This window comes from Aquarana catesbeiana, linkage group LG09 (assembly GCF_042186555.1).
Source record: "Aquarana catesbeiana isolate 2022-GZ linkage group LG09, ASM4218655v1, whole genome shotgun sequence".
Lineage (NCBI taxonomy): Eukaryota > Metazoa > Chordata > Amphibia > Anura > Ranidae > Aquarana > Aquarana catesbeiana.
The window spans coordinates 28738955-28759615 of record NC_133332.1 but is presented as its reverse complement, the minus strand read 5'-3'; positions in this window follow the sequence as shown (position 1 = coordinate 28759615).

Sequence of the window (20661 nt, the reverse complement as noted above, 5' to 3'; positions counted from 1 at the left end):
TTGTCCGCGCCATTCCTGGCTCTAGTCCTATATTTACATATAGATCTTTTTATGGCATTACTCTTGTATTTTACTTACTATTCACCTTTATGTTTAAAGTCAATACATACTATGGACATAGTGAGACCAATAGGGATATACATTTTTTGTCCGTGCAATGCTTTCTCTCCAATCAACCTTGTGTGGGGTTCTTTCTGGCTCCACCTCCTCAGCTCCCTGGCAAGACACTTGCTGCCGCTGTTTGGAGGCTGCACACCCGCTGGTTCGGCTATGTGCAGTGGTGAGTATGGGACCTTTACTCGTTAGGCCCCTCTTACCCTCTGCCTAAAAACACCAACATCATGTTACATACCCAATCTGTATCCTTTTACCTTAGGTACAATTCATACGCATCTACACCTGAAGAGCGAGCTGGGACTCGTGAAACATGTCGGGTACACCTGATGTCTATATGTCATGTGATTATTTATACACAAATATACTGTATTTACTGCTGTTACTTTTATTGGCTTAACGGTGCCCACCTCATGTAAAGTCCCAGGGTGAGTTTTTTCTTTTTTGTTGTATATTTTAGGGATGGAGGTCCGTCACTGGTGACACCAGACCTTTCCCTTTCTTCTAAATAAGGACATGTGTGTCCCAGTAGGTTTTTGGTGCATTTAGGTGCATCCTGGTGCGTTTTTGATGAGTTTTACCGCTGTCCAGTACAGTTCAGTGCAGAAAAAATGCAGCATGTTCTACTTTTCCTGGAACTGGAATGTCCTGGAACTGGCTGCACTGGTGTAAATTATGCCATGGAAAACTATATAAACTACTTTCCATGTGTTTTTGATGCAGAAAAAAAATGCACTGGACTGCATTTGGTATGAACTGTCCCTAAGGGCCAGTTCACACCATAGAAACACAGTTGGATGCCTTCCGGATACTTCTCTGCATATGTGTTTTTGATGCTCTCCAGTGCATTTTTGATGATTTTTTTACCCCCCTCTTTTTTCTTCACCTTAAATAAGGACGTGTGTGTTCCAGTGCATTTTTGATGTGTTTCGGTGCATTCCGATGCATTTTTAATGAGTTTTACCGCCTTTCAGTACTGTTGAGTGCGGGAAGAATGCAGCGTGTTCTACTTTTTTTCTGGAATTGCAAGCACTGGTGTGACCTATGCCAGGGGTCTCCAAATTTTCTAAGCAAAGGGCCAGTTTACTGTCCTTCAGCCTTTAGGGGGGCCGGACTGTGGCCATTGGGAGTAGAAAATGTCCCAGCATCAGTGGGGATTTCATGCATTGGGAGTAATTGTGCCCCATTATTGGTGTCAGTGGGAGGAACTGTACCCCATCATTAGTGTTATTAGGCTCCATTGTTGGCGTCGTTGGGAGGAATTGCACCCCATCATTGGTGTCATTGGGAGGAATTGTACCCCGTCATAGGCATTAGTTGGGGGGAATAGTTGGGGGGAATTAAGCCACACTGTTGGTATCAGTAGATGAAATAGTGACCCAAGGGCCGAATAAAAGCATGCAAAGGGCCACAGTTTGGAGACCACTGATCTATGCCATTGAAAACCATATAGCCGACTATCCATGCGTTTTTGATGAAAAAAAAAAAAATGCATTGGACTGCATGTGGTGTGAACCGGCCCTAAATGCTGAGAAATAACTCAATGCCAATGGGATAATTTCTTTTGAGAACTAAATATTTTTATGAAAAAAAAATCATGGGATAAAAAAAAATGATGCACATGTGTGTTCTGCGTGATTAAATCTTTATAATAATAATAATAAATAATAATAATAATAAAGAAATGCCAAATTTTATTAAAATATTGTAGCCGTGATAGAGAAATGTTTTTGCTATTGAAATGTAATTTAAAAAAAAAATGTGTCTATTATGAATGCATATTTTCCTATTTACAAACAAAAAAAAGGATCTGGGAATGTGCAGTGATAGGATTCTCTCTATAAACAGTACTGCTCTTTTCCTTATAATATAATAATACAGACCTGTGAGGTGCCCTGGGATCCGGACTGAACAAATCACTGAGAAGAAGAGCTCGGGGTATTTATGGCGTCTAAGACGCAGAGCTGTATCTGGAGGTTTGACCTTTAGAGAGTTACATTATTATCACATTTCCCAAATCACCAAAACACCTCTAGAGGATTAAACCAGTAAATATAACTAAATCTCAGCAAACAAGGTATCCCAGGCTTAAAGTTAAAAAAATAAAAAATAAAAAAAAATCTAAAACCCAAGAACACAATTATTATTATTATTATTATTATTATTATTATTATATTATTATTATACAGGTTTTATATAGCGCGAACAGTTTGCGCAGCGCTTTACAACATGAGGGCAGACATTACAGTTACAATTTGGTACAAGAGGAATCGGAGGGCCCTGCTCGTTAGAGCTTACAATCTAGGAGGGAGGGTCAGTTGATACAAAAGGCAATAGCTGTGGGGGGATGAGCTGATGGAGGAAGTAAAACAGTGTTAGTTAGAAGCAGGATAGGCTTCTTTGAAGAGATGGGTTTTCAGGGATTGCCTAAAGATGGATAGATTAGGGGACAGTCGGACAGATTGGGGTAGGGAGTTCCAAAGGATGGGAGAAGCTCTGGAGAAATCCTGGAGGCGAGCATGGGAGGAGGTGACAAGGGAGCTAGAGAGCAGGTGGTCTTGGGATGACCGAAGAGAGCGGCTTGGTTGGTATTTTGGGACTAGGTTAGTGATGTAGCTGGGGGCAGAGTTATGGATGGCTTTGTAAATTATTGTTAGTACTTTAAATTTTATTAGTTGGGTGAGTGGAAGCCAGTGGAGGGATTGGCAGAGGGGGGTGGAGGACACTGAATGGTTGGTAAGGTGAATGAGTCTTGCAGCAGCATTCATTATGGACTGAAGGGGGGATAGTGTATGTAAAGGTAATCCAATGAGGAGGGAGTTGCAATAATCCAGGCGAGAGATGACCAGGCAGTGAATTAGAAGCTTGGTGGTGTCATTAGTTAAAAAGGGGCGTATTCTGGAAATGTTGCAGAGGCTAAGGCGGCTTGATTTGGATAGGGATTGTATGTGGGCCCAAAAGGACAGTTCAGAGTCTAAGGTTACACCTAGCACCCTTGCATGTGGGGACGGACTGATAGATGTGCTATTAATCTTGACAAAGAAGTCGGGGGAGGGGGCACGTGGGGGAGGAAATATTAAGAGCTCAGTTTTAGATAGATTCAGTTTAAGGAAGTGGTTTGACATCCAGGCTGATATGTCTGTTAGTAGATCAGTGATGCGTGAGGAGATTAATGGGGTGAGCTGAGGGGCAGAGAGATAGATTTGGGTGTCATCAGCATATAAATGGTAGTGAAAGCCATGGGAGGCTAACAGCTGACCCAGGGAGGATGTGTAGATCGAGAATAGTAGAGGTCCAAGGACAGAACCTTGGGGGACCCCAACAGTAAGAGGAGTTGGAGAAGAGGAAGTGGAGTTGTAAGTGACACTGAAGGTGCGATGAGATAGGTAAGATTCGAACCAACGGAGAGTGCAGCCATGGAGACCAAGCAAATTGAGTTTTTTAGGACAAGGGAGTGGTCAACTGTATCAAAGGCAGCAGAAAGGTCCAGGAGTAATGCCGCGTACACACGAGCAGACTTTTCGACCGGACTGGTCCGACTGTGTGTGGGCTTCATCGGACCTGCAGCGGACTTTTTCGGTCGAAAATCTGATGGACTTTAGATTTGGAACATGTTTCAAATCTTTACGTCAGAACTCCGCCGGACCCAGTTCCTATTGAAAGGTCCGCTCGTCTGTATGCTAGTCCGATGGACGAAAACCGACGCTAGGGTAGCTATTGGCTACAGGCTATCAACTACCTTATTTTAGTCCGGTCGTACGTAATCACCTACCAATCCGTCGGACTTTGGTGTGATCGTGTGTAGGCAAGTCCGTTCGTTGGGAAAGTCCGTTGGAAGTCCGCCGAAAGTCCGTCGGACCAGTCCGGTCGAAAAGTCTGCTTGTGTGTACGCGGCATAAGAGTATGGAATAATGACCGATGGTTTTGACTGTTAGCAAGTCGTTTGTGAGTTTTAGGAGGGCAGTTTCTGTGGAGTGCTGTGGGCGAAATCCAGACTGAAGGGGATCAAGAAAGTTATTCTCAATGAGGTGGTTGCTCAGTCGGTTGTAGACTAAACATTCAAGGAGTTTGGAGGCAAAAGGGAGTAAAGAGATGGGTCTTAGGTTGTTAAGATTGGTGGGGTCTGATGCCTTTTTTGGTATGGGAGTGACTAGCACATGTTTTAGAGGGTTGGGGAAGATGCGAGTAGAGAGTGAGAGGTTGAAGATATGAGTTAAGGAGTGTAGGATTGAGTCAGATGGTGACCATAGTATTTGAGAAGGAACAGAGTCCAGGGGGCAGGAGGTTAGGTGGGCACTAGAAATATATAATATATTATATTATATATATAATATATATAACCCCAACTAATATAAAGGGGTTAATTGGTCCTTAGGTCCTTAGATGTGGTGGCTGCATTCATTTTATTTTTTCAGACTTTTTCCTTTACTTTCCTTCCAGTAGCACACTTCCTCAATTTGGGTGTCAACGCTCATTCACTGTATTGTAACTATGGAGGAGCAGAGTTGTCACCTTAGGACAGGAAGTGTGTTGGTACTACAGAACACCTCCCCCAATCCTAATCTTTATAAAAAGGGAGGTGTCCTGTAGCTTGCCAAACTGAGATCACTGCTAACTGATAACAGTCAGCATAGACAGAGAGTACAGGAGTTATCAACTCACAAGGTTTCTGGCAGGATCAACAGGTATTACTTGTACTTTCATTACTTTTAAATTAGAACCTCCTATCAATATATATATATATATATATATATATATATATATATACCAGAGGTGTAGCTTGAAGCTTGTGGGCCCCGATGCAAAAGTTGACCTGGCCCCCCCCCCCACCTACTACTTCCAACGTGCATGCAGATACATCCACCGCCGCCAAGATACTCAAAGTGGCTTAAGAGTTTTGAGTTCCCAGAGTTCCTCTTTACATCACAGGGCAGGGATTACCGCTGGAGAATCAGAGGACAGGGATCACAGCTGGAGAATCAGAGGCCCCTGGAGAATCAGAGGACAGGGACCCCTGGCAGGTCACTTGGCAGAGCTCCTTTCCCATTCCAGCACTGTATACAGCCCCCCCACACACACACACATTACACAGGGCTGGAATCACATTCCTTTACACACAGTCTATCAGCCTTCACAGGGTGTATCTGGCTTTTATGTTGCCGTTCTGACCTGTAAAATTCTCTGGTTGGAACGGCAGTGTAGTTGCAGTAGGCAGATACTCCCTGTGCAGATCATAGCTAACTGGCTGTGTTGTAAAGGAATGTGATTTCAGTCCTGCGGAGGAGGATCAGTATAGAGTGCTCTAATGGGAAAGGAGCTCAGCAGCCGGGCATAACATGCAGGGTGGAGGGGGTGGTCAGGGGGCTTTAGAGGTGGGGCAACTTAGATCTGGGAGGGCAAAACCATATGACAGAAAATCTGGAGCCTGCAGCCCTTCAGGGGCCCCCCAAGGAGGTGTTAAGGGATTTTTAGCAATTTCTGGTGGTTTCTCTGTCAGTGTTGGCAGGTGTTGGGGGAAGGTCACCTCCCGGGGGTGTGTGTCTTTTCCCCAGTTGTCAGGGAAGTGGGGTAAGTAGACAACCCCTGGGTGGGTACAGAGAATCCCAGATGGTGACTAGGAGACACTAAGCAGTGTCATACCTCACCAGTGACATCGGTCCCATCGTGGCTACAGGACGGCACTCTCCTCCTCTTGCCTCGCTGAGCTCGGTTACCATTCTATATTGCCAGCACACAGCACAGACACTTCCCCATCCTGGGCTGTTCTCACCCCATGCTCTTCCTCTCCATTCAGGAAATGGCTCACAGCTTCTCCCCAGCCAATGGGAACAGAGGGGTGTGGACTGTGGAAGGCAAAGTAGTAGCCCAGTACTGGAGCATGGCTGTGGGGTCCTAGGGCAGATCGGACCTGGATTTTGTGGATGATATGATAATATGACAGGGAGGCTGCAGGGGCCCCCTGGAGCTAGGGTCGAGGTTGCGATTGTGACCCCTGCAACCCTTATGCTACACCCATGATATATACATATACAGTAAAACCTTGGATTGAGAGTAACTTGGTTTGAGAGCCTTTTGCAAGACAAGCAACAATTTTTAATAAATTTTGATTTGATATACAAGCGATGTCTTGATATACAAGTAGCGTCATGTCACAACTGGGTATAAATGCCACGTACACACGATCGGACTTTCCGACGGGAAATGTTGGATGTGAGCTTGTTGGCTGAAAGTCCGACCGTGTGTACATTTCCGCCAACAAATGTTGGCTAGCAGGTTCTCATATTTTTCGCCAACAAAACTTTGTTGTCGGAATTTCCGATCGTGTGTATACAAGTCCATCGCACAAAAGTTCACGCATGTTCGGAATCAAGTATGAGCCGGGAGCGCTCTGTCTTGTAAAACTTATGGAGATATCACATGACTATTGAACTTCCTTTTTATCGGCTCGCCGTACTTCTTGTATGTCACCACGTTCCCACATTCGTAATTGTTGGCCAATAGGGATGAGCCGAACACCCCCCGGTTCGGTTCGCACCAGAACCTGCGAACGGACCGAAAATTCGCACTAACGTTAGAATCCCATTGATGTCTATGGGACTCGAATGTTCGAAATCAAAAGTGCTCATTTTAAAGGCTAATTTGCATGGTATTGTCCTAAAAAGGGTTTGGAGACCTGGGTCCTGCCCCAGGGGACATGTATCAATGCAAAAAAAGTTTCAAAAACAGCCGTTTTTTCGGGAGCAGTGATTTTAATGATGCCTAAAGTAAAAAAAAAAAAAAAAAGTGAAATATTCCTTTAAATATCGTGCCTGGGGGTGTCTATAGTATGGCGCGTGTTTCCCATGCTTAGAACAGTCCCTGCACAAAATGTCATTTTTAAAGGAAAAAAGTCATTTAAAACTGCATGGGTACCCCCAAGTCCATTACCAGGCCCTTTGGGTCTTGTATTGATATTAAGGGGAACCCCGCACCCAAATTAAAAAAGGAAAGGTGTGGGGCCCTATATACTCTGAACAGCAGTATACAGGCGGTGCAAACAAAACAGGGACTGTAGATTTGTTGTTAAGTAGAATCTGTTTGTAATTTTGAACTGGTACATTTTTAACGTGTTTAGCTCCAGCCAAAAAATCTTTTTTAAGCTTTTTGGAAAACCTAGGGAAGGGTTATCACCCCTGTGACATTTTGTTTTGTTTTGCTGTCTGTGCTCCTCACAGATACTCTAGTCGGAGTGCAGGAACTAGCCCTGCTGCAAAGAATTGCATCAAAAATTGTAATTACAAGCCCCTGTTAAACAGGGGCTAAAAAATTGGGCCTTAGGCACTGGTGCTGGTGCCACAACACTGCAACCCCTCACAGATACTCTAGTTGGAGCGCAGGAACTAGCCCTGCCGCAAAGAATTGCATCAAAAATTGTAATTACACGCCCCTGTTAAACAGGGGCTGAAAAATTGGGCCTTAGGCGCTGTGTTAAACAGGGGCTGAAACATTGGGCCTTAGGCACTGGTGGCGGGACTGGCGGCGCCCAGAACCAAAAATGTTCTTACAAGTTATCATCATGATCATTGAGGAGGAAGAGGATAATTACTCAGTATAACAGGATAGTCACTCAGCATCAGCATAGGCAGTCTTTGAAGGGATCTGACATTTCAAAAAAATGTATTCGGTTACATCAGCATCAGGTGCTTGGTAGCTGGTGGTGATCCAAGACCGATTCATTTTTATGAAGGTCAGTCGATCGACCGAGTCGGTGGATAGACGTGCCCTGTGATCGGTTACAAAGCCTCCAGCAGCACTGAATGTGCGTTCCGAAAGAACGCTGGATGCAGGACAGGCCAGTAGCTCAACTGCATACTGTGCAAGCTCTGGCCAGTGATCCATCCTCAAGACCCAGTAACCCAGAGGATTTTTGGTGGGAAAGGTGTCCAAGTCAAATATTGCCCCTAGGTATTCCTGCACCATGTAAAACAGACGCTGGCGATGGTTGCTGGAATCGATCATACCTTGGGGCTGCGAACTAAAAAATCAGATTGGCATCGGTCAGACGGCCACCTTCTCCACCGCTCCTTCTTTGACTGACTGAAGCCTCAGCAACACGTTGTTCAGAAACAGGAGTTTGTAACCTCCCAGTCTCTGGGAACGCGTTGCACAGACATTTCTGCAAGGCCTCCCGAAGATGTTTCATCCTCTGCTCCCTCTGCGACTGCAAAATAAGGTCCGCAACCTTACCCTTGTAACGTGGATCAAGGAGGGTTGCCAGCCAGTAACGATCCCCCTCCTTGATACCACGAATACGAGGATCCTTTCGCAGGCTTTGCAGGATCAGGAAGGCCATGCAGCGTAGGTTTGCTGAGGCATTCGGTCCGGAGTCCTCTGGGTCACTAAGGACGACATGATCCGCAGCCACCTCCTCCCAGCCACGTACAAGTCGATGTGTTTCTTGGGACTGTAAATGATCCCTTAAAGACTGCTGCTGATGCTGAGTGCCAGGCTCCACCTCCATACTGACACAATCCTCCTCCTCGTCCTCTTCCTGTGTGATCGGCGGGCACGCAGGAACACTGTCTGGATAAAGGGGGCCTTGAGAGCTAAGGAAGTCCCCTTCTTCCTGCCTCTGTTCTGCCTCAAGTGCCCTGTCCATTATTCCCCGCGTCTTGTGTTCCAACAGGTGGACAAGGGGGACAGTGTCACTGATGCATGCACTGTCACTGCTCACCATCCTCGTGGCCTCCTCAAATGGTGACAGGACAGTGCATGCATCCCTGATCATGGCCCACTGGTGTGGGAAAAAAAACAAGCTCCCCTGACCCTGTCCTGGTGCCATAGTTGCACAGGTACTCATTGATGGCCCTCTGCTGTGTGTGCATCCGCTGCAGCATGGCCAACGTTGAGTTCCACCTGGTGGGCATGTTACAGATTAGGCGGTTCTTGGGCAGGTTACATTCCTTTTGGAGGTCTGCCAGCCGAGCACTGGCATTATATGACCGGCGGAAATGCACACAGACTTTCCTAGCCTGCCTCAGGACATCCTGTAAGCCCGGGTACCTGCCCAAGAACCGCTGCACCACCAAGTTAAGGACGTGAGACAAACAGGGCACATGGGTCAATTGTCCCTGTCTGAGGGCGGAGAGGAGGTTGGGGCCATTGTCGCAAACCACCATTCCTGCCTTAAGTTGGCATGGCGTCAACCACCTCTGAACCTGCCCCTGCAGAGCTGACAGAACCTCTGCCCCAGTGTGGCTCCTGTCCCCCAAGCACACCAGCTCAAGCACCGCATGGCATCTTTTGGCCTGCATACTTGAGTAGCCCCTTGAACGCCTACGGAGCACCGCTGGTTCCGAGGACAAAGCACAGGAAGAGGCCATGGAGGAAGAAGAAGAGAAGGGGGTGGAGGAGAGAGGTGTGTCAGAATCATTAGTAGTGGCATTTTGGAGGCGTGGTGGTGGAACAACCTCCAACACTACTGCACCTTGTCCTGCATCCTTCCCAGCTGCCAGCAGAGTCACCCAATGCGCCGTGAAACTTAGGTAACGTCCCTGTCCATGCCTGCTGGACCATGAGTCAGCGGTAATATGCACCTTACCGCTGACCGCCCTGTCCAGCGAGGCATGGACATTGCCTTCCACATGCCGGTAGAGAGCCGGAATTGCCTTCCGTGAGAAAAAGTGGCGTTTGGGTACCTGCCACTGAGGAACCGCACATTCCACAAACTCACGGAAGGGGGCAGAGTCTACCAACTGAAAAGGTAGCAGTTGAAGTGCTAGCAATTTTGCCAAGCTAGCATTCAACCGCTGGGCATGTGGATGGCTGGGAGCGAACTTCTTTCGGCGGTGCAGCAGCTGGGGCAGGGAAATTTGCCTGGTACAATCTGACGTCGGTGTACCAAAAGCAGATTGCCCACAAGTACTTGGCTGTGACACACCTAGTTCTACACCTTCATTCCTCTCAGTGCAGGTCTCAGAGAGGACTGAAGGTATAGTGGAGTTGGAGATCTCAGCTGATGAGGAGCAAGGAGAGGTCCTCTTTGTTCTTTGGTGTGGGTCTTTTAGATACGCTTGCCAACGAACATGTGGTGCCCAAGCGGGAGATGTTTTGGCCACGGGAGATACGCTTGAGACATATGTTGCAAATAGCAGCGGTGCGATCTGATGCACTCGTCTCAAAAAAGGCCCACACCAAAGAACTTTTGGAATAATGCACAGAGACAGCAGCACCCTGCACATGCGGAGCTTTGCGGTGTGATGCAGTCAGTGTGCTGCCCTTAGGTTGGCCCCTGGAGGGCATCCTGCCTCGTTGGTGATGTGTCTCCTCCTCCTCCTCCTCTCTCCTATCAGGCACCCACGTTGAGTCAGTGACCTCATCATCCCCTCCCTCCTCATCACTGGAGCAAACCTGGCAGTATGCTGCAGCAGGGGGAGCATGACTGCCATATTGCTGTCCTTCTTGGGCACCCCCTCTGTCCGTGCTCACGTTACTGCCTTCATCTAGCCCAGTATGATCATCAGAGCCTTCTAAACGCTGGGCATCCTCCTGGAGCATGTACCCAATACTGTGGTCAAACAGTTCGAGAGACTCCTCAGGAGGACATGGTGGGGCTACGGAAGGAGTCACTGATGCCATTGAGCTGAGGGAAGAGGCCGCGTTGGCAGCTGCTTTGCCAAACAAAGTACCCTGAGCATGGGTGAGAGAGGATGAGGAGGATGAGGACGGCTTGGTCATCCACTCGACCAAGTCTTCCGCATGTTGCGGCTCAACATGGCCAGCTGCCGAAAAAAAAGGCCAAGCATGTCCCACGGCCACGTGCTGATGAGGATGCACCGTCTCCACGACCAGCACTGTTGCCTCTAGACACAGAGCCTGCTTGCCCTCTTTTATTGGTCTAGACACAGAGCCTGCTTGCCCTCTTTTATTGGCTTGTGACTGTCTGCCTCACCTTGTTGGCCTTCCAGACATACTAATGGCCTGCAGTGAGATGTAGCTGCACTAAGCTGTTATATATATATATATATATATATATATATATATATATATATATATATATATATATATACTGATACTGCAGCTAGCAAAATCAACTGCCTGCCTGTAGTATGAGAACACCACCAATCTTCTACAGGTAGCTTTAGATGAACACTGTGCAGAAGTCGCACTACACTAACTTGTAGCTTTAGCTGACCACTGTGCAGAGGACGCATTACACCAACGTTAAAATAATGTAGCTGCCTGCAGTAGTGATAGGATCAGGAAAACACCACCAACCTTCTACAGGTAGCTTTAGCTGAACACTGTGCAGAGGTTGCACTACATTAACGTGTAAATAATGTAGCTGCCTGCGGTAGTGATAGGATCAGGAAAACACCACCAACCTTCTACAGGTAGCTTTAGCTGAACACTGTGCAGAGGTCGCACTACATTAATGTGTAAATAATGTAGCTGCCTGCGGTAGTGATAGGATCAGGAAAACACCACCAACCTTCTACAGATAGCTTTAGCTGAACATTGTGCAGAGGACACACTACACTAACGTTAAAATCATGTAGCTGCCTGCGGTAGTGATGGGGTCAGGAAAACACCACCAACCTTCTACAGGTAGCTTAAGCTGAACACCGTGCAGAGGTCGCACTACACTAACGTGTAAATAATGTAGCTGCCTGCGGTAGTGATAGGATCAGGAAAACACCACCAATCTTCTACAGATAGCTTTAGCTGAACACTGTGCAGAGGACGCACTACACTAATGTTAAAATAATGTAGCTGCCTGCGGTAGTGATAGGATAAGAAAAACACCACCAACCTTCTACAGGTAGCTTTAGCTGAACACTGTGCAGAGGTCGCATTACACTAACGTTAAAATAATGTAGCTGCCTGCAGTAGTGATAGGATCAGGAAAACACCACCAACCTTCTACAGATAACTTTAGCTGAACACTGTGCAGAGGACGCACTACACTAACGTTAAAATAATGTAGCTGCCTGCAGTGTTGATAGGATGAGGAAAACACCACCAACCTTCTACAGATAGCTTTAGCTAAACACTGTGAAGAGGACGCACTACACTAACGTTAAAATAATTTAGCTGCCTGCGGTAGTGATAGGATCAGGAAAACACCACCAACCTTCTACAGGTAGCTTTAGCTGAACACTGTGCAGAGGTCGCACTACACTAACGTGTAAATAATGTAGCTGCCTGCGGTAGTGATAGGATCAGGAAGACACTACTAACCTTCTACAGATAGCTTTAGCTGAACACTGTGCAGAGGTCGCACTACACTAACGTGTAAATAATGTAGCTGCCTGCGGTAGTGATAGGATCAGGAAAACACCACCAACCTTCTACAGGTAACTTTAGCTGAACACTGTGAAGAGGACGCACTACACTAATGTTAAAATAATATAGCTGCCTGCGGTAGTGATAGGATCAGGAAAACACTACCAACCTTTTACAGGTAGCTTTAGCTGAACACTGTGCAGAGGTCGCACTACACTAACTTGTAGCTTTAGCTGAACACTGTTCAGAGGATGCACTACACTAACTTGTAGCTTTAGCTGAACACTGTGCAGAGGTCGCACTACACTAACTTGTAGCTTTAGCTGAACAATGTGCACTACACTAACTTGTAGCTTTAGCTGAACACTGTTCAGAGGACGCACTACACTAACTTGTAGCTTTAGCTGAACACTGTGCAGAGGTCGCACTACACTAACTTGTAGCTTTAGCTAAACACTGTGAGGAGGACGCACTACACTAACTTGTAGCTTTAGCTGAACACTGTGAGGAGGACGCACTACACTACCTTGTAGCTTTAGCTGAACACTGTGCAGAGGTCGCACTACACTAACTTGTAGTTTTAGCTGAACATTGTGAGGAGGACGCACTACACTAACTTGTAGCTTTAGCTGAACACTGTGAGGAGGACGCACTACACTAACTTGTAGCTTTAGCTGAACACTGTGCAGAGGTCGCACTACACTAACTTGTAGCTTTAGCTGAACACTGTGAGGAGGACGCACCACACTAGCTTGTAGCTTTAACTGAACACTGTGAGGAGGACGCACTACACTAACTTGTAGCTTTAGCTGAACACTGTGCAGAGGTCACACTACACTAACGTGTAAATAATGTAGCTGCCTGCGGTAGTGATAGGATCAGGAAGACACTACTAACCTTCTACAGATAGCTTTAGCTGAACACTGTGCAGAGGTCGCACTACACTAACGTGTAAATAATGTAGCTGCCTGTGGTAGTGATAGGATCAGGAAAACACCACCAACCTTCTACAGGTAACTTTAGCTGAACACTGTGAAGAGGACGCACTACACTAATGTTAAAATAATATAGCTGCCTGCGGTAGTGATAGGATCAGGAAAACACCACCAACCTTCTACAGGTAGCTTTAGCTGAACACTGTGCAGAGGTCGCACTACACTAACGTGTAAATAATGTAGCTGCCTGCGGTAGTGATAGGATCAGGAAGACACTACTAACCTTCTACAGATAGCTTTAGCTGAACACTGTGCAGAGGTCGCACTACACTAACGTGTAAATAATGTAGCTGCCTGCGGTAGTGATAGGATCAGGAAAACACCACCAACCTTCTACAGGTAACTTTAGCTGAACACTGTGAAGAGGACGCACTACACTAATGTTAAAATAATATAGCTGCCTGCGGTAGTGATAGGATCAGGAAAACACTACCAACCTTTTACAGGTAGCTTTAGCTGAACACTGTGCAGAGGTCGCACTACACTAACTTGTAGCTTTAGCTGAACACTGTTCAGAGGATGCACTACACTAACTTGTAGCTTTAGCTGAACACTGTGCAGAGGTCGCACTACACTAACTTGTAGCTTTAGCTGAACAATGTGCACTACACTAACTTGTAGCTTTAGCTGAACACTGTTCAGAGGACGCACTACACTAACTTGTAGCTTTAGCTGAACACTGTGCAGAGGTCGCACTACACTAACTTGTAGCTTTAGCTAAACACTGTGAGGAGGACGCACTACACTAACTTGTAGCTTTAGCTGAACACTGTGAGGAGGACGCACTACACTACCTTGTAGCTTTAGCTGAACACTGTGCAGAGGTCGCACTACACTAACTTGTAGTTTTAGCTGAACATTGTGAGGAGGACGCACTACACTAACTTGTAGCTTTAGCTGAACACTGTGAGGAGGACGCACTACACTAACTTGTAGCTTTAGCTGAACACTGTGCAGAGGTCGCACTACACTAACTTGTAGCTTTAGCTGAACACTGTGAGGAGGACGCACCACACTAGCTTGTAGCTTTAGCTGAACACTGTGAGGAGGACGCACTACACTAACTTGTAGCTTTAGCTGAACACTGTGCAGAGGTCACACTACACTAACTTGTAGCTTTAGCTGAACACTGTGCAGAGGTCGCACTACACTAACTTGTAGCTTTAGCTGAACACTGTGCAGAGGTCGTACTACACTAACTTGTAGCTTTAGCTGAACACTGTGAGGAGGACGCACTACACTAACTTGTAGCTTTAGCTGAACACTGTGCAGAGGTCGCACTACACTAACTTGTAGCTTTAGCTGAACACTGTGCAGAGGTCGCACTACACTAACTTGTAGCTTTAGCTGAACACTGTGAGGAGGACACACTACACTAGCTTGTAGCTTTAGCTGAACACTGTGAGGAGGACGCACTACACTAACTTGTAGCTTTAGCTGAACACTGTGCAGAGGTCGCACTATACTAACTTGTAGCTTTAGCTGAACACTGTGCAGAGGTCGCACTACACTAACTTGTAGCTTTAGCTGAACATTGTGCAGAGGTCGTACTACACTAACTTGTAGCTTTAGCTGAACACTGTGAGGAGGACACACTAAACTAACTTGTAGCTTTAGCTGAACACTGTGAGGAGGACGCACTACACTAACTGTAAATAGTCTAGCTGCCTGACTGTGGTACTAATAGGATCAGAAGAACACCAGCAATTTTCTTCAGGTAGCTGTAAATACTGTAACAACACAAGCCTGCCTGTCAGTAGGAAGATAATAACAGGAACGGATCTAGCTAAACTGAATACAGTGTATATATATATATATACATACAACACCTGGGATGCATATATATACACAATACACTGTAAGTGCAGCTATCTGACTGACTGTCCTGCCTAATCTATCTAACTTAAATCAAATGACACTGTCTCTCTGTCTCTGTCTCTCAACGCCCGAACACACACTACACAGGGCCGCCGTGTAGGCGGCCTTATATAGTGTGGGGCGTGTACTAAACCCCCTGAGCCATAATTGGCCAAAGCCACCCTGGCTTTGGCCAATTATAGCTCTCTCTACAGACAGCGCTGTGATTGGCCAAGCATGCGGGTCATAGTGCATACTTGGCCAATCATCAGCCAGCAATGCACTGCGATGCCGCAGTGAATTATGGGCCGTGACGCGCCACACGAACTTGGCGCGAACAGCCCATATCGTTCGCAATTCGGCGAACGGGCGAACAGACGATGCTCGAGTCGAACATGGGTTCGACTCGAACACGAAGCTCATCCCTATTGGCCAACATTTGTGTGACCGTGTGTATGCAAGACAAGTTGGAGCCAACAACCTTTCGAACAAAAATCCACGGTTTTGTTGTGTCCGATCGTGTGTACGGGGCATAAGTGTAACGATAGGGTTCAACATTTAGCAACATATTGCTACACTTAGAGGCACCTCTCTTCTCATTTATACTCTGTAGCTCCTGCTGGATTTTGCTTCTACAGTAATCCCCTTGTGGATGGACATTTTATGGTTACACAACCTGGTCACATTACTATAATCTTTTTATATGGACTACAAATTGAAGGACGAATCATTTCAGTTTTCATTATTTCTTATGGGGAAATTTGCTTATTACAAGCATGTTTCTGGAGCGAATTATGCTCGCAATCTAAGGTTTTACTGTGTATATATATATATATATATTTTTTTTTTTTTTTTGGCAGAGGCCCTAGATAATATAATGGTGGTCGTTGCAATTTTTTATGTCACACGATATTTGCACAGTGATTTTTAGCGGCGCTTTACTGCCAATTTCGCTGCGATATTCGCCCGCTAGTGGGGCACTTTTACCCCCCGCTAGCAGCTGAAAAAGGTTTAAAACCACTGCAAAGCGCTGCTGCAGCAGCGCTATGCCGGCGGTATAGCCGCGCTGCCCCATTGATTTCAATGGGCAGGAGCGGTGTATACACCGCTCCATCACCGCTCCAAAGATGCTGCTAGCAGGACTTTTTTCAGCGTCCTGCCAGCGCACTGCTCCAGTGTGAAAGTCCTCGGGGCTTTCACAGTGGAGAGACAGGAGCGGCTCTTTTAGGGAGCTTTGCAGGCGCTATTTTTAGCGCTGTAGCGCCTGCAAAGCGCCCCAGTGTGAAAGGGGTTTAATACATTTTTGTAAGGTGACATGCTTTTAAACTGATTTTTTTTTTGTTTTTGTTTGTTTACTTGTTTTTTTGTAGCGTTTTTCTTTTTTTAAAAGAAACATTTAATACAAGGTGCGCCCATGACACTGGTGACATAGAGGAGTATGGGTTTTCTAAAAGATAAAGCACAGCACAAGCTGCTTGTTTTCAGACTGTTTCTTTCTAAATTAACATTTGTTCAAAACTGTACAGAACAGACAGGGAGAAGGATGAGAGGGAACTAGTCATTTTTATGACTCATTTTTCTGGCCCACCCATGTAATCTTCCAGTGTAGTGGGGGTTAAGACATCTAAGGGGCTGTCACGAGTGCTCATCAAGAGAGCTTGACTATTACTGGCCTTTCCTGCCCAATCTGCCATTTATTGAAGCAGTGCTACAGCTGTATGTCCCTTGTGCTGCTTTTAATGTTTGTAATTTTAGCCACAGTTTTAGGCTTTATGCCACTGAGCTCTGTAAATATTGCCCTATTTTAAACAGAACAGTTAGAGATTTATTTAATACAGATACTTATATAGTACCATCAATTTATGCAGCACTTTACATCCACTATATTGTCAAAAGTATTGGGACGCCTTCCTTTACACATATTATTGATATCCCAGTCTTATGCCCTGTACACACGGTCGGACATTGATCGGACATTCCGACAACAAAATCCATGGATTTTTTCTGACGGATGTTGGCTCAAACTTGTCTTGCATACACACAGTCACACAAAGTTGTCGAAAAATCCAATCGTTCTAAATGCGGTGACGTAAAACACGCACGTCGGGACTATAAACGGGGAAGTAGCCAATAACTTTCATCTCTTAATTTATTCTGAGCATGCCTGGCACTTTGTGCGTCGGATTTGTGTACACACGATCGGAATTTCCGACAACGGATTTTGTTGTCGGAAAATTTTATAGCAAGCTCTCAAACTTTGTGTGTCGGAAATTCCTATGGAAAATGTGTGATGGAGCCTACACCAGGGGCGGATCCAGGGGGGGGCAACGGGGCAATTGCCCCCTCCGAGAAATGCGGGTGAGTGAGCCGGCGGGCGGCTCCGTAATTGAGAGAGCCGCCGAGCGGCTCGGCGGCTCCATAGGTGAAAGAGCCGCCGGGCGGCTCCGTAGAGACAGACAGCGGCAATGGCGTTGTTAGGTGGGTGCGGGGGTGTGCGGTCCGCACCCGGGTGACACCCCCGCCAGAGGGGTGACACCCGTAGGTAGCGGCACGCACCGCTAACACCGCCCGCTGACCTGATCTGCTTCTCAGGTCTTGCGCTGTGTGTGTGCCTCAGCGCAGCGGACTGAAGCCGCCTCCCCCTCCTCTCTGTTTACATTCACACAGGAGGAGGAGGAGCCCGAGGGACACACACGGCTGTGTGTATCTTCCGGTCCGCGCTGTTCTGAGGTCTGTATTAATGGGGGCTCTGCACTGAGGGGGATTCTGTACCAATGGGGGGCTCTGCACTGAGGGGGATTCTATACTAATGGGGGCTCTGCACTGAGGGGGATTCTGTACCAATAGGGGGCTCTGCACTGAGGGGGATTCTGTACCAATGGGGGGCTCTGCACTGAGGGGGATTCTGTACCAATGGGGGGCTCTGCACTGAGGGGGATTCTGTACCAATGGGGGGCTCTGCACTGAGGGGGATTCTATACTAATGGGGGGCTCTGCACTGAGGGGGATTCTGTACCAATGGGGGGCTCTGCACTGAGGGGGATTCTGTACCAATGGGGGGATTCTGTACCAATGGGGGGCTCTGCACTGAGGGGGATTCTGTACCAATGGGGGGCTCTGCACTGAGGGGGATTCTGTACCAATGGGGGGATTCTGTACCAATGGGGGGCTCTGCACTGAGGGGGATTCTGTACCAATGGGGGGCTCTGCACTGAGGGGGATTCTGTACCAATTAGGGGCTCTGCGCTGAGGGGAATTCTATACCAATGGGGGGCTCTGCACTGAGGGGGATTCTGTACCAGTGGGGGGCTCTGCACTGAGGGGGATTCTATACTAATGGGGGCTCTGCACTGAGGGGGATTCTGTACCAATGGGGGGCTCTGCACTGAGGGGGATTCTGTACCAATGGGGGGCTCTGCACTGAGGGGGATTCTGTACCAATTAGGGGCTCTGCACTGAGGGGGATTCTATACCAATGGGGGGCTCTGCACTGAGGGGGATTCTGTACCAGTGGGGGGCTCTGCACTGAGGGGGATTCTATACTAATGGGGGCTCTGCACTGAGGGGGATTCTGTACCAATGGGGGGCTCTGCACTGAAGGGGATTCTGTACCAATGGGGGGCTCTGCACTGAGGGGGATTCTGTACCAATGGGGGGCTCTGCACTGAGGGGGATTCTGTACCAATGGGGGGCTCTGCACTGAGGGGGATTCTATACTAATGGGGGGCTCTGCACTGAGGGGGATTCTGTACCAATGGGGGGCTCTGCACTGAGGGGGATTCTGTACCAATGGGGGGATTCTGTACCAATGGGGGGCTCTGCACTGAGGGGCATTCTGTACCAATGGGGGGCTCTGCACTGAGGGGGATTCTGTACCAATGGGGGGCTCTGCACTGAGGGGGGTTCTGTACCAATGGGGGGCTCTGCACTGAGGGGGATTCTGTACCAATGGGGGGCTCTGCACTGAGGGGGATTCTGTACCAATGGGGGGCTCTGCACTGAGGGGGATTCTGTACCAATGGGGGGCTCTGCACTGAGGGGGATTCTATACCAATGGGGGGCTCTGCACTGAGGGGGATTCTATACAAATAGGGGCCCTGCACTGAGGGGGATTCTATATTAATGGGGGTTCTGCACTGAGGGGGATCTATACTAATGGGGGCTCTGCACTGAGGGGGATTCTATACAAATGGGGGGCTCTGCACTGAGGGGGAGCTATACTAAAGGGGGCTCTGCACTGAGGGGGATTCTATACAAATGGGGGGCTCTGCACTGAGGGGGATTCTATATTAATGGGGGTTCTGCACTGAGGGGGATCTACACTAATGGGGGCTCTGCACTGAGGGGGAATTCTATACTAATGGGGGGCTCTGCACTGAGGGGGGATTCTATACTAATGGGGATTACAACATCTCTCTGCTGCCTGTCTCTGGGACACACGAGACCACCTTAGCAGGTGGCAAGTGACAATCTTCATCTGGTGACAGGCGACGTGGCAAGAGACAATCCGCAACATATGGCAGGCGACGTGGCAAGTGTCAATCTGCATCTGGTGACAGGTGACGTGGCAAGTGACACACTCGGGGCTCCCACTGATTCTGCATTATGGTGAGTAATTTTTTATAACAATGTAATAATAGTAATAATGCGCTTCAATCATCCTGACACCATAACAACCATGGTGCCGTGATGATTGAAGCGCCAACACCAGCCATTTCCCCGATAGATGTACCCCAAAAAAATATATTTTCTGGCAGTGCCCCTCCCGAGACTAGACTCTGGATCCGCCCCTGGCCTACACACGGTCGGAATTTCCGACAACAAGGTCCTATCACACATTTTCCATCTGAAAATCCTATCGTGTGTACAGGGCATTAGTCTGTAGGGTTCAATATTGCGTTGGCCCTCCTTTGCAGCTATAACAGCTTCAACTCTTCTGGGAAGGCTGTCCACAATGTTTAGGAATGGGAAGTGTCTATGGGAATGTTTGACCATTCTTCCAGAAGCGCATTTGTGAGTTCAGGCACTGGGGTTGGCTCGCAGTCTCCACTCTAATTCATCTCAAAAGTGTTCTGTTGGGTTGAGGTCAGGACTCTTAGCAGGCCAGTCAAGTTCCTCCACCCCAAACTCGCTCATCCATGTCTTTATGGACCTTGTTTTGTGCACTGGTCTAGATCATAAGGTGGTGGGGGGATTATGGTGTGGGGTTGTTTTTCAGGGGTTTGGCTTGGTCCCTTAGTTCCAGTGATGGGAACTCTTAAGGCATCAGTATACCAAGACATTTTGAATAATTTCACGCTCCCAACTTTGTGAGAACCGTTTGGGGATGGCCCCTTTCTGTTCCAACATGACTGCGCACCAGTGCACAAAGCAAGGTCCATAAAGACATGGATGACCAAGTTTGGGGTGGAGAAACTTGACTGGCCTGCAC